General features: G+C 33.3%; 1 protein-coding gene across 2 annotated transcripts in view; it reads right to left on the reverse strand.

Moving 5' to 3' along the window:
* Nucleotides 1–14,663, reverse strand: part of AGBE (1,4-alpha-glucan-branching enzyme) — a 567,870-nt gene that overhangs the window by 344,688 nt on the left and 208,519 nt on the right. The window lies entirely within an intron of this gene.

Raw genomic sequence — 14,663 nt, forward strand, 5'->3', positions numbered from 1 at the left:
ACTATTGTACAAAGAAAGCTGCCACAACACATTAAAGTGGATCAAAAACTTCAAAATAATTGGCACGAACTACCATTAACTTGAGATTGAGATATGTTTGAGCCACTAACGAAAAATTATCATTGTAACAAAACTACTATCACAAAAAAATTAAATGTAACTGTAACTGACATAACTAATGCTACATCTCTTGATGTGGAAATAACTTCAATACAAATTTACAACACTTAAACAAACTGCAACTGTTTCATTAATTATCAAGTTTTTGAGCACGTTTTTTGTTGGTATGCATTTCTGTTAAAAAATGAGTTGGAACATTTCACATATTCCTGGTATTCAGCAACAGCTTATGTAGTTTTTGATGTACTAAACTGCACTTTTAAATATTTGTTACTACAAAACAGCCAATATTCAGAACTGTTAATAAGATAGAAACATTCATTTCGACTGGCTACTTCCGAAACACTCATTTTTGGTATCAATGGAATCCTCACTTTGATTTTTATCAAGTATTGTTAACCAATAGGTTTTTAATAATTTAACTTTCAATCGTACTGTTAATTTTTTACAGACTCACATTTTTTTTTGATCATCTCATAATAGTCCTACTAATTCTGTTTACAAAATAACAATTTTACAAGTCTAAATGAGTGTTTTAAAAAATATAGTTAAAAATACAGTTTAAAGTCTCGACATATAATTTTTCATTACTTTTATAATTAATAAATTTTTGCAAAATAGGTAAAAGAATCACAAAGTTATTAAGTCTTAAGGGAGTTTTTGTAACCCTCTTTGATTCTCTTATGTAAAAAGCATCGCCTTATACACAGGTAGAATAAATTTTTCATCCTATACCAGTAGATTTGATCTCCTTCTTTTCATTCTTACCTAATATTATCATGAAATCCTTTAAACTATTCAACAAACATCTATGTAACTCAGAGGTTATGTTTATAAAATATTCAGGATTTATTTTCTATCAAGAAATACTGACATTGATTCCGAAAAACCATAAACTTAACACGTAGACTTATGGAAGTCATCAACAAATTTGCTATAACTCTGGAAGTACGCGATAGACCTTAAACAATATAATTCAAATTTAAAGAATGCTTTTATAACAACTCAATGATGAATGAGAAAATAACATGATAACGACTAAGATTTTAAGAAAATCGAGAGAAAAGTGATGTTCTACCTTCTACGCATGCACAGATAAAAATAAGAAAGTTGATATTTTACGACTTTTAAAGTGATTACAAAACATACAATATAATCAAAGTTGTGACTTAGAAAAATAATTTTTATAAGTTAAGCACTACGTATTATAAAAATATAAATATGCCTCTCACTTGTAACAGTACCTAATGCCTAAGCTACCTTAAAAAATGTTAAAATATAAGTTTGTATTAAAAATAAGGTTAACGATGTATTAACACTAAATTAATATGTTTTTTACATTCTGTAAGAATTTTTTTTTTAGTAGCTTGAAAAAGAAAAAGTAGTACCAGGTTAGAATAACATTATGGTTAATTTTATAATCAATTGCAATTGTGCGAAAATGGTTAAATGAAGAACATCTAGATTTAAAGGTGTTGTAGTTTCATACAATAGCTTTGATTTCTTTGCATTTTCAGATGTTTCAGATTTATTATTTATTTGTTAAAAGCGAATTGACAAACCACTATTTTAGCGATTTTCAGCATTTTGCAACTAAAGCAATGTATCCAACTGCTGACCATCACGGCTCATGTTGTAGGTCTTTTGAATATACATTTTTTATCCGAGGTATTTTTTAATAAGCCCAACAGAAAAATGCTACGGTTAGAAAAATACTTTTCCATGCCATAATTAGGCCAGAAAAAAGTCTTTCAAGTAAATTCAGTTGCCTTAAACAATGTATTATTTATACTTACTACGAAAAGCTTCTATAGCATAGGCAAACTAACTTCCGCACTCTTGTTTTGCTAGAATGCTACTTTTTCTGGTCTAGTTTAATATGAACGGTTGTCAGCAATATTACAACCCTAGTTGATGCAACAAATTTACAAGCAGGCAGGTAACGCAACATTTACGCTCCATGAAGAAAAACACGTGGAAACACGTTTATAAATATAATGTGCATATAACAGAGCGTATATGTAATGCTGCAATATGTATATATATATATGTTTGTATGTGTGTGTGTGCGCGCGCACGCGTAGAAAAGGTAACTTATGCGGACAATTATATGCAGGGGGGTTATAATGCGGACTAATTAGGAACTATGCGGACGTCCACATACCGTTTTATTAACATATGTCTTTAGAGCATGTAGAGTCTGCATAAGTGACATTTTCTTAGCACACACACACACGCGCGCACGCACGCACATACACACAAGCAGACATTTTGTAAAATGTTATAATTACACAAACGTATATTATGTCGTGGACCAATCCATATAATGACAGCAAAAAAAAAGATCAACGCAGCTGTCTATTTGCCTCATGAGTGGTAAGGAAAAAATAGATAAAAATATATCAAAATATATCCTAGTACGGCTTCACCCCCCTGCGTGCTCTGCGCGATAACCCCCTTATTTTTAAATATTAGTAAGACTATTCATTTTTTCACTTTGCCTTTTAAAGTTAAAAAAATTCTCAATGTCAAAATAAAAAGTTTCAATAAAATTAACAAATTTAACGTAAAAGTATTTATGAATAATGAAAAAAAAAAACCTACATATATTTGGAAATTTTGAAAATCATGTGAAATTAACTTAAATTTTTACAAGAAACCTTGATTCAGGGCATCATGACATATTAACGTATCGAAATTCTAATACTAACAATAATTTAAGTAGAATAATAAGCCTTTTAACAAATCAAAATAAAAGAAAAATGAGTGATAGTTTGAACTACAATTACGATAACATTAAAAAATGTAAATATCATTTTAATGAAAAAGTAATTGTAAGTGACAGAAATAAATTATTGAAAATTTTTCCAATATTTTTGTTTGATTATAGTTATGATGACATGGGAAGAAGATGAATAATAGTGAAACATATTGTCAACGAGTGGCAATATTATACCAACTACATTCTTGGTAAAGATAACTCTAAGAATGTAATATTAAGTAGTAATTATGTTGATCTCACGTCACAAAGTAGAATTTTTGCCAGTGCAATAAAAATTTAATGTTTTGTTAAAATGTTTATGTGTATATTGAAATTACATTAGACAATTTAAGTAACGTCTTGAAATGTTTTTTTTTTATAGTAAATAAATAATTCACATGATTTACAACGCATAATTAAATATCTTTTTCATAATTCATTTTTTAAAGAATATCATTTTTAAATAAAGAAACTGTATTTAACACTTTTAGTGTTAAATACTTTATAAACCTTAGAATAAAATAGACACTTATAAGTAAGAGGGGTAGTGGATGTTACTCGATTTCTCATGTTTATGTCAATTTAAAAACTGTATATTTTGTATGACGGAAAATACACCAATAAATCAGGCTATCTGACCTTTAACCTTTACACTACTTATACAAAGAACCATCGTAAATCAAAGGAATAACCATCGTAAGTTAATGGATTTTTTGTAAAAAGTTCGTGTAATTGAGCAATATTTATTCAAACAAAATTTTTAGTATAGCTGTTGTTGATACTGATGAGAAAAATTTTTTTTACTTTTTATTTTAAAACATGAACATCAATGATACTTTATATACCTAAAATCTTAGACACGACATCAACATTTCTGAAAAAAGTTCTACCAGTATTACCGTCATTGGTGCTGTCAAACCCCTACTTTGGTTTATCAACTGCAATTCCTAATTTTGTTTGTAAATCCCGTTGAATATCAACTTTTCTTTTTCTAACAGTTTCTTTATCGTCTGAAGTCACCTGAAAATGATAAAGTTCTTCTTTCATACATTTATTACTGTTAACCGTGCTCTACAATACTTGACAAGATCATTTGCTTGATAATACAGACTGAAAACAAATACTTACACGCCACTTTTTTACTGTCAATCTGTAGGACACATTTAAAACACATTCTATGACTCTTATATATGCGTGAAGAACTGGTATTCTATTGTTAAGTGCTACTTTCTTAATAGATCTTGCTTTGAGTGAATTGATGTCATTTAGATGAGAAATTGTAGCCCCACATATATGACAAGTTTGATTCAAAGTATCATTTAGAACTGAGCATACCCAATTAAAAGATATTTTTTAATAGTCATATGATGTATACAGCATATCATGCTTCGGCGGCATCGTACCTATCGTTATTATAGTTACGACTTACTTTCCCATCTATCATCGTCAATGCCATTTTAAACGTCACTTTGAATCCATTCATCAAATGTTTTTGTAACTTATGAATTTGTTCCTTCAAAATCCGTTCTTCATTCAAGATGACGTCTTTTGTTTCCTTCGAAAACAGTATTCTAATTGGACGACAAGTGCGATTCGATGATGGAAATTTATTAGTCCACAAAATTTCATGAGACTTGTCATTAATAAGTTGTAATTGTACTATTAAGGAGCAAAAAATACTATCGTCCTTGACCGTTTTATCAGACCCTTTTTGTTTGTAGGAGCTTGCAATCGTTCGATCAAAATCGTACTTAACGCGTAAGGATAAACTTGTTCCATTATCTGGACAAGATAATTTTGAAAATTTTAACAATCGTACAACTGTTTGATTTAATAAATCTTGCAACGGGACTTCATAAACTGTCTCAGTTATAATCATATTTTTCGGATAATGTATCCTTCTTGGCTACGCTAACCTTTCATAAAATAATAAATACATTTTTAAGAATGTTGTCCTGTAATGGTTTATACTATGCAAGCTACAATATTGTCATTTTAAAATTTATAAATTGCAGTATAAGGAGTTAAAGCAGCTTTTTGTTTTCTTTTGTGACCTGCTTCCACAAGAATCTCATAATTTAAATATTATGCCGCAGCGTAACGCTATATACTGTTCATTCATTAATTGCAATCTTATTAGTTATAAGTAAAACAGAAATTTATTTTTTGTATTTACAAGTAATAAGAGTTTGTCTTTACTTTACTAGATAGTGAGAGTGTTGAAAAATAAAAAAGTTTAATAAAACAATACGGTTTGATAACTTCGTAGGTGTTCGTACGTCTGTAAGATATTGTAAATAATAATTTAAAATTGAATTACTGAGAAAAAAATTATAATAAAAATTATCACTATTAAATGTAATATGTAGTATTGTCATCATAACGAAATTCAAAAAAAAATTATATGAAAACTTATTTCTACGTATTTTTAGAATTTAAATTAAAATAGAGAAAAATAAAGTAATTTCAGAATACTTTTGGAAAGGGCTCGCATAGAAATTTCGATGGAAATCAGCAGCTAGTAGACCAAAACCATTACGTATAGCGGTGTGTTATTAAAGAAATTACTACATCTTACTTTTCATAATATAACTTATTGACGTTACAGAAACAGTAACTAGCTGTCAACATACCAACGTATATGAAGGATACTTTAGGTGATTATGGTCAAGTGCCGTTCTTCGTATCTTGATATAGGCATCTTTTGTTACATTAGTATTTATCGATAATACCAAAGCTTTTTCTGGTGACATTTTGGTGGATTGGCTTTGAAATTGTCCTTTTTAGGGTGATGAAGTATACGGTTTCTCGGTACCAACACCCTTTGTTACTGTAAAACTCAATACATTCCCATCATTTTATAAAATCCTGCTGCTAGCTGCATGAATAGCTTCCGGTGAAGCCTTTTTAGTTATCTTTATAGTATGTCGCTCCTTCATTCGTCTCGAAGCACAATCGAATTGTATTGTCAGACGACCACGTGACAGTTCTATAAAATCAAATTGATAGCATATGTCCCTTATTTTAAGTATGTAAGATAGTATTTCATATAAATAATGTAATGTACTCTTAAAATTAATAAGCATACTGTAACAGACTGAAAAATTTATCATAAGTTGTGTACTATGCATAATGACTACTTAATACTAGAATAAAGAAATTTAACTATCAGGATTTAGAGATGATGTTATGTCTGCTGAATGCACCAAAATAAAAAAAAATAAAAAAAAACAGCGTTTCAAGACGATTCGAAGTCAACAACGACGTAAAATGGACAAAAATAATTTAAAAATTAGATTCAGCTTCATAGCTACTATAATTTTGCAGTTGTTAACACTGAACATAACAGAGCCATAGCACCTTCGAAGCAGTATGTAAATTTAAAAAGTACGTGGTACGCTTTCCATAAAATAATATTCTGAAAAAAGTCCTGTAAATTTTTTATCCACAGGTAATTTAAAAAAAAACAAGGAACACTAAATCAATTAACAGAATAAATATTAAGTTTGTAATTTGCGAGTCTGTAAAAAGTAGTTTCTTCTTGTGACAGTCGACCTTCAAGAAAGGTTTAAGCATTCAATGCCGGTTTGAGTGTTATAAAACAAATTTCTTCTTATTCCCGTTAGGAAAAGTATTAAGATTTACAAAAAAACTTTTCCAAGCTTAAATATGCTTAGTTCACTAATGCATCTTATAGAAAAGATTATTTCATTTCATGAAGTAATTTAGCACAAATTGTTTTAGCATATTTCGCTAGGTAATCTATGTTTGTAGATCACAGTACTTATCTTGGAGCTACGAGCGAATTGCAAAAAAAGTAATTTATAAAACTAAAAATAACGTGACATTTCTTAGCATTGCTTGAGTGTGGATTTTTATGAGATTAAACTTTACGGGGAATATTATTATATGCTGAACTTAGTGCTTCAATTAATTTTTAAAGGTTTTGATTGCCATTTATTCTGGTATCAAAACTGTCGGATTTATCCACCGTTTATTTATTCATAACTACGCGTATATCATACATAACAAAAAATACCACACTCAAGCGGGTTACTATGTAAAAATCTAATTTATATGATGTACATTAATACACTTACAAATGGATAAGTGGAAAAAAAAAATTGAAACTATTTTAGCTCAAACACTAATAAAATTACAGTAGCTCATAACATTACTTTAATTCCAAGATTTGTTTAAAATTTAGCTCATTTCTGTCGGAAATCATTTATTTCAGTATCAAATAGATTGTTGGATAACTGTGATCAAAACTTGAGGATACTTGCTAGCATTTATCAAAACATTGCGTAATTTGAAAACCAAAAAATTTTCACTTTTATGATTGACTTTTTACATTGCCGTATATTTCACAAATAATTCTTATAGTACTTAAATATGTTTCCAATCTCTCGCTTATTTATCTAAATAATGCGATGAACTGGTTGTGGTATATTTGAGCATGACTTTATTCTCAAAAATATAACATAGTTACAAAGATTCCGATATTTCGGTGCTCATCCCGCACCCTCATCAGGGACTAACTAAAATTTGACATGAAAATATACATACTTATTAAGTACAAATATAAATAATAATAATAATTACTACATAAAGCAAATTAAAACTTAACAATCACCATTCAATTGAAAGCACGCAAGAAGAACCCGCAAGGGCTGCAAACTATTAAGTTGCAGACAAATTGCTCATGATTATACAATTAAGTACAGAATCACTGGTACATTGAAAAAATTTATCATGGCCAAAAAAAGGTATAAAACATACTACAAGAAAGTGTGATATACATGTATGTGTAAATGTAAACGTTCGGGAAAAGGTAAAATATAACTATGATTTCACTAGTCTCCATTTAACGTCAAGGAGAAATATTTTTTGTTCACAGTTGAGCTTATATGCGTCTATTTTTCTATGAACGTTATTATCGCAGGTCATCATGTTTAATATCTCAGAAAACTGACGTTTAAATTTATTTTTTTCCCGATCAAAAATCTCTGATTTATGAAAATCAAATTCGCATTGGCACTCTTTGACATGCATAGCTTGTATCTGACATGCATAGCTTGTATCTTTCTTACTCATCATTCTTTCATGTTCAGCCATACGAATACCCAAGTATCTCTCACAATATTTAACTTATCATGAGCCAGAACTAGATGTACCCTTATAAACTATATTATTTATCTCAGCTCTAGGAGTCTTGTCTTTACCCAAACGAATAATGTCAGAGATTTTGGACCATGAAAGAAATAAGTATAAACATAAGTTCTCTAAAATGTTGAACATCATGACCTGCGATAACAAAGTTAATAGGAAAACAGATGCACAAAAACTCAACTGTAAATACAAACGATTTTTCCTTGACGTTAAACGGAAAATAGTTAAATCATAGTTTTTTTTCACCTTTTTCTGAACTTTTGTATTTATACATACATACATATTACACCTTTATAAAGTGTGTTTCATACCTTATTTGGACCATTATTAATTTTTCCAATGTACAAATGATGATGTACTTAATTGTAAGACTGTGACTTTTAAGTCACAAGCCTATTGACTGTAATAAAGTGCTCGGCAGATAATTCTCAATTTGAGTTTGATGCTACTATTTACTCTTTCGTTAATTTTGTACTTTCTGATTTGTACAATCATTAGCATTTTGTCTGTATTTTTATAGCCTGTGGCCCTTATGAGTTTTTGGGCATGCTTGCAATTGCAAGGTGATTATTAGGTTTTAATTTGCTTACATGTTGTAATTTTTATTTTTATTCGTATCAAACAACTGGATATATTTTTACGTCAAATTTTAGTTAGTCCCTGATAAGGGTGCGGGATGAGGATCGAAACATTAGATCTTTTTTAACTATGTAATATTTTTAAGAATAAAGTCACGCTCAAATACACCAGACCCGTTCTATCGTATACATTTTATAATAACCGTCATAATATATGTACTTCACTTACCTGGCTGCATACTCTCGTTCTTTGTAATGTTGATTCTTATAGAGAATTTTTTATTCAACCAACACATTGCCCTGACTAAAAACATTTCATAACCTTTCTTCTGTTTTTTGAAGACATTCAAACTTTTCTTAAAATTATTACAAAATCCACTTTTTAGTCTACTCTTGAGTTGTACCAATCCTTTTTTGCTGGATGGAATATTAAGCTGGTCAGGACATAATTGATAACGGTTTCTTTCTTACATTTTTCAGAAATATCACGATTCGACTCAAAAATTTCACATGTTTTCGATTCGTAACGATAACTGTACTCATTTTTACAATATCAAATGATACTTTGATTTTTTAAAACGAAAAATCACTGCAATTATAAAAAAAAAAACAAAAAAAAACAAGGTACTCTTAAAGTCTCAGATAAATCAACGAAAGAGATTGTAAAAGCCTCTCCCCAGGTAAAACTAGTAAGCCTGAAGTTTTATAATTTCAGCAATTCTATCTTAAGGTCTAGTTACCATGAGTTTCATGATATTAAGGGCTTTTTTACTATCAACTGCGTGAAAACATAACACCATAGGCATACGAATAACGGACTGTTCATCAACGGTAGCCAGAAATGTAGAGAGATCTTTAGTAACAGATATAACAAGTTTAAAACTGTTTTTAACAGTTTGTTCGGCTATTTTAAAAGGTACTAACAAGTAATAAGTTATTTTTTGTTGTAATTTAGGATAATTATTAGATAAATACATGAGCAGCGAGTAAGAAAGATGGTTTTAAGCAACGTTTACTGAATTACCCAATGGACTTCAACTTAATAACACAAGGGTCAACAAATAATTTAATTAACGGTATTTATTATAGATAAAAACGATTATCAGTTAATAGATAGATAAGCAGCGAGCTCACAAGTTAATCTTAAACATTTTCGACTCAATAACTCAATAGACTCTAACTTCGTAACTGAAGGGCCAACAAATAATTCAAATGTAGGTTTTTGAGTGTTAAAAATAATTGTTATTAAAATAAGAAAAAAACTAGCACTGGGCCAGTAAGTCAATTCCAGGATATATTAATAAACTAATACTATAGAATTTAGAAGTTTTAACTGAGGCAAAAACTAATAATTTAATTAAAAATTGTAATTGTTCAAAACTAAAACAACTATTGGATAAATTAATAAATTAATAAAAAAATTAATTTCAACGACTAAAATAAAATAACATAATATACTTTGACCTATGAACATAAAATAAGAGTATAGAAATATAAATATGATACGTAGTTTAATAACGAACATCAATGTACTGTGTCTGCAGTCAAACTCAAATGCGCAAACTACCTAAACAACGCGTTTCAAACGTTTAGGAGATTCAAAAGCAAATACTATGTTCCTATCTTCCTGTTGCGTGTGATAAACTCATCAAATTGCTTGTTTTTTCACCGTTCATTAATACACGTTTGATAAATACTACAACGATTAAAAAATGTGAATAATAATCAGAACAAAAATATCATGACAGCAATTAACGAAATCGTTAGTTAAGCAATTTTTTGCTTTTAGTAATTAGTAGTAATTATTATTATTAGGAAAATTAAACCATCGTAGAATTTCTCATCACGATCGAAACTAGCTAATAAAAACACCACGAAAACGATTAGCTTTTTTCCATTTTCTGCCTACTGTGCACCCCTTCTGCGCGTTCCGTGTGCCAACCTCCTGTTTCCCGGTTGAAATTAATTAGTAAAATGCAAAAGTTACTTTATTTTGTTTTACTTTTTTTTATTGAAAAGTAATGTCATTAATAATATTAACGCCTTAAATTTCAAGATGAGATATTGAAACACGATAATTTTACAATATTAGCAATACTTTTGAAGAAATAATTTTTCATTATAAGCTGATCTTTACGCAATTTGTACGCCGTCACCACGAACCAAGAGTTGTGTTGAGTATATTAAAAGTACTAAATGTACTATATAAAATAATTTAAAGATAATGTAATCTGATATACTATTGAGACTTTCTACCTCGTCAACTACTTTTGTTTGAAAAGTTATTTTTTATAATTAAATTTAATATTTTTTAGATAAAAACTGACGAAATAAAAGAAACACAAATGAAAGTTATTATACAGTGGAAGTGAAATGTCGACAAATATAAAAATAACAGATATCTAAAAAAAATTGTTATTCTTCTATAAAGAGGGTGACGAATCAGTTCTTTTTATTCCTATTATCAATTAATCTAACAAAAAATATAAGTTTATTTAGAGGGTGTAGAGGGGCCATGGGGGCAAGTTTTTCGTGATGACCCTACGATAAAGTATCTTTACAATACATTCTAAGCTTTTGTTGGAAGATGTGAGAGAGGGCTGAAGGATGGGCAAATTACCCCAAATGAATCCTTCTCTTAACATATTTTTATTGAAACAGGATTATTTTAATGTTTTCTTGAAATTTATGAAAAAAAGCCTCAAAAAAACTTTTTCTTAAATTTTTTACGAATAAAACTATGAAAAATTGTGCAAAGCTCCAGTAAAAAGATATATAGAACGGGAGACATTAAGAGAAAAAATAAAAGAGAGAGACTGTAATCAGTAGTTTATTTATTCTCATTTTTAATGGCTGAAGCTAGAAGAGGAGAAAGAAAATACAGGTGTTGTTGTACATCTATTGGTTTGCTAAGTACCCCTGAAGAAGTTGTACTTCTACATTGAAAAGCTTAGTAGTTAATTTAAAAAAAAGCTTAAGAGTGTCCTATTGTAATTCTATGTCAATTTATAATTATAAAATAGTACTTCAATATTTTAAAAGAACTAGTATTTGTCTATTACAGCTTTATTTAAACCAAATTTTTTACTTATCTTTAAGTTTAAATATTTTGACATATAAGTATATGTTATCACTCATGTCTCCTCTTACCAATTTGCGGTGCGTTATGATAAATATAGTTATGACGCTTTAGTTACTAATTAATTCCTTTACAATATATGTTTCTATTGGTTCGAAAAATTACGGGTATAGCCATGACCCGATGTGCTATCATGCTGGCCAGTACAAGACTACCCGCTTTTACCAAATTTTTTGAGTATTTTGTAACGTGGCATTTCCTCGCCCTGCGACACGTAGAGTGTCCCAAGCAGGGCGGTCCCGATGCAACGCTCAATGACACTTAAATTCTCACCGATGACTGCACTGGAAACGACGCGAATGGAACTGCATCTGAAACGCGAAAAATACCACCACTTAACGACGCTCGTGGCTCGGCCAAACTCAGCTCGGCTCCTGGAGACCCTCACCTAGAGGGAATCCCGACGGGAGTAGCTCGTCGGGAAGCAAGCTATTCCTTAGGGAGAAACAAGTCCCATGATCTGAAATAAAACGCTGCCTGGCAATGGCCTGCAAATAAGGACACGAAAGGCGGGTTTTTCGGATTATTAAGTTCACTTTATTCGTTACTATAATTACGCGGGCATTTTGGGCCGGAAAATTTCGTTGCGATCCGGTGCTACGCCATGGCACAAATTCCGATAATCACGCTTCTCTCTCACCCACTCTCGCTCTAACGATCTCTTCGATGCTATGACGGGGTCATTTTTCATTTTGAGCCAGAAAACAGCAAAACTCGACTCTAGGTAAAAATTAATGTTTTAGGCTCGTTTTAATGTTTCATGTACGTGTGTTTGTGTTCCGTTATGTTTCATGCGAGGGAAGCGGAGAGGACGACAGAGACACATAGCCAAGGATACGAGCAAAGAGAAGCGCGAGCAAGAAAGGCTACGAGAAATAGAAAGAAGAAAAATGTAATAAGGACGATAAGTGACAATCATGCGTGTATCCTAATGTAAATCAGCGCCTTCGACAGTTTCTAAAGATAATATGTCAAGAATGAGTATGAGTGTGAGTGTTTCGGTAGTGAGAGACGATGAGACACGAGAGGGCTTGGGGACGAGAGCCAGTTAGAAGTGATTTCGGGCTCTTAAAGGAGTGTGAGTGAGATCGGAAAAAGGTGAAAGGGAGCGGGGAGAGCCAAGGGCCCCACGGCGTCACTTCTTCGCTAGTTTTGAAGCCGAAGAGACAGTTCGTGCACGCCTTTTTCGTGAGACCAAAGACAAGTTTCTTTCTAAGATCCAGAAGCCAACCGATTGACTCCCGGCAAGAACTTTACTTGCTTAATTCCTCTCCTACGGCCGTTAATCCAGGAAAAAGAGAAGATGTCGCAGCTTGAGGTAGGAGTTAGGGCTGAGTGCCCCGAGCTGACAGTGAGTTAGTGGTGTGGGCTAGTGCGCGACAGGGTATGGGGAGGAAGACAATGTGAGGGCAAAGGAGTGTGGACGGGTTGCGAGAAGAGTGACTGGGAAGCATGAAGGAACGGTGTGAGGACAATGGAGTGCGGGCGTGTGCGGAAAGCGTGACTGGGAAGTAGGAAGGGGTGATGTACGGGTAATGAAGAGCGGGTACGAGTGTGTTAGAGGGAGAAAGAGGGGGGAAGAGGAGAGAGAACGAGACTAGTGATCCGGACCGTCCGAGGTGCTGACGCCGATTCCAGGATGGGAGCCCGGCGGGCCTGATTGCCGCACCCGTGGGCACCCTGGGGAACCCAAACCAGTCGACAGCAGCCTTCGAGGTGAGGGGCCAATCGTGTGTGCGTGTGGGAAGCGGGATTCGTAAAGCGGCGTCCGTGTGGCGGCCGTCGGTGAGGGGCCGACGGTCCGTTGCGAGAAGACGAAGTGTGTGTGTGTGTGTGTGTGAGTTAATATTGAAGCATCACCTGAGCCGCGGCAGCCAGCGTGCGGCCGCCTTTCCGGCTACAGGGCGCAATTCAACAAGTATAGGGTGCTCTCGACGCTGGGATAACCCGGGAGTTGCTCACGGGTACAGGTGCTACGGTACGATCGGGAATTCTTGCGGGCAAGCCGGATGTTCGTCGCTTCGGCGCTGGTTTTCCTTGGACTCCAAGAGTGTGAAGTTCCGGGTGCGGGATGAAAATGTGTACGTGTGGGTGGGCGTGTGCGGGCCTGAGAATACGGGTATATAAGTCGTTGGTAGTATGCGAAGGATGTCACGCGGGAAAAATGTGCGGATGAATACGTGTGCAAGTATAGTTGTGAGAAGTGGCTTAGTGACTAGCAAAGCTACGGTTCTCCTTGATTTCATCTTCTGTAAATGAAATAAATCAATGTTAAAGAGGCAATTTGTGTTGGGTGTATTCATTTGTGAAGTACGTAAAGTGTTTCCTGGTCATTTCCCTCGGGAACTGTCCGCTTCCCGACGGACAGTCCACGGCGGGGTCCCCTCTAGGTGAAGAGTCTACATTGGGAGAGCAGAGCTGAGCCAAGCCAAGGCATTTGAAGGTGTATTGGATCGCAGAGTCTTGTTGTTTTAGGTGCTGGATGTGATCGGAGGTGTTTTAGTGCGTTGTAGCGGGACGGCTTTGCATTGACGTGAAAACGTCGATTCGGGGCTGAAAATGCAACGTTACAATGCACGATCCCAGGGGCCGGCTCCCGCGGCTTGCCCTGGCTACACGCAGCCGATACACACACACACACACACACACACACTCACGCTTCCACGCACTAATTCTCGCGACAACACTACACGCTACTTTACCTTGGGATTTACCATCTCACTCTCTTCTTCAGCGACTGAATCGGCTGGTGACCTTGACCTTGCAGTTGACAACTGATGGCAGCAGTGATGGTTCCTCGGTCGTCAGGCGCAAAGTTGGGCACGGCTGGCTGATCGTGATCGCTGGCTCTCCTTGTCCTTTTCTCCTTCTCTCTTGATTCTCTCTCTCAACT

Source organism: Copidosoma floridanum, unplaced genomic scaffold, assembly GCF_036245765.1.
Source record: "Copidosoma floridanum isolate Cflo_tuat_1 unplaced genomic scaffold, Cflo_Japanese_pri ptg000004l, whole genome shotgun sequence".
Lineage (NCBI taxonomy): Eukaryota > Metazoa > Arthropoda > Insecta > Hymenoptera > Encyrtidae > Copidosoma > Copidosoma floridanum.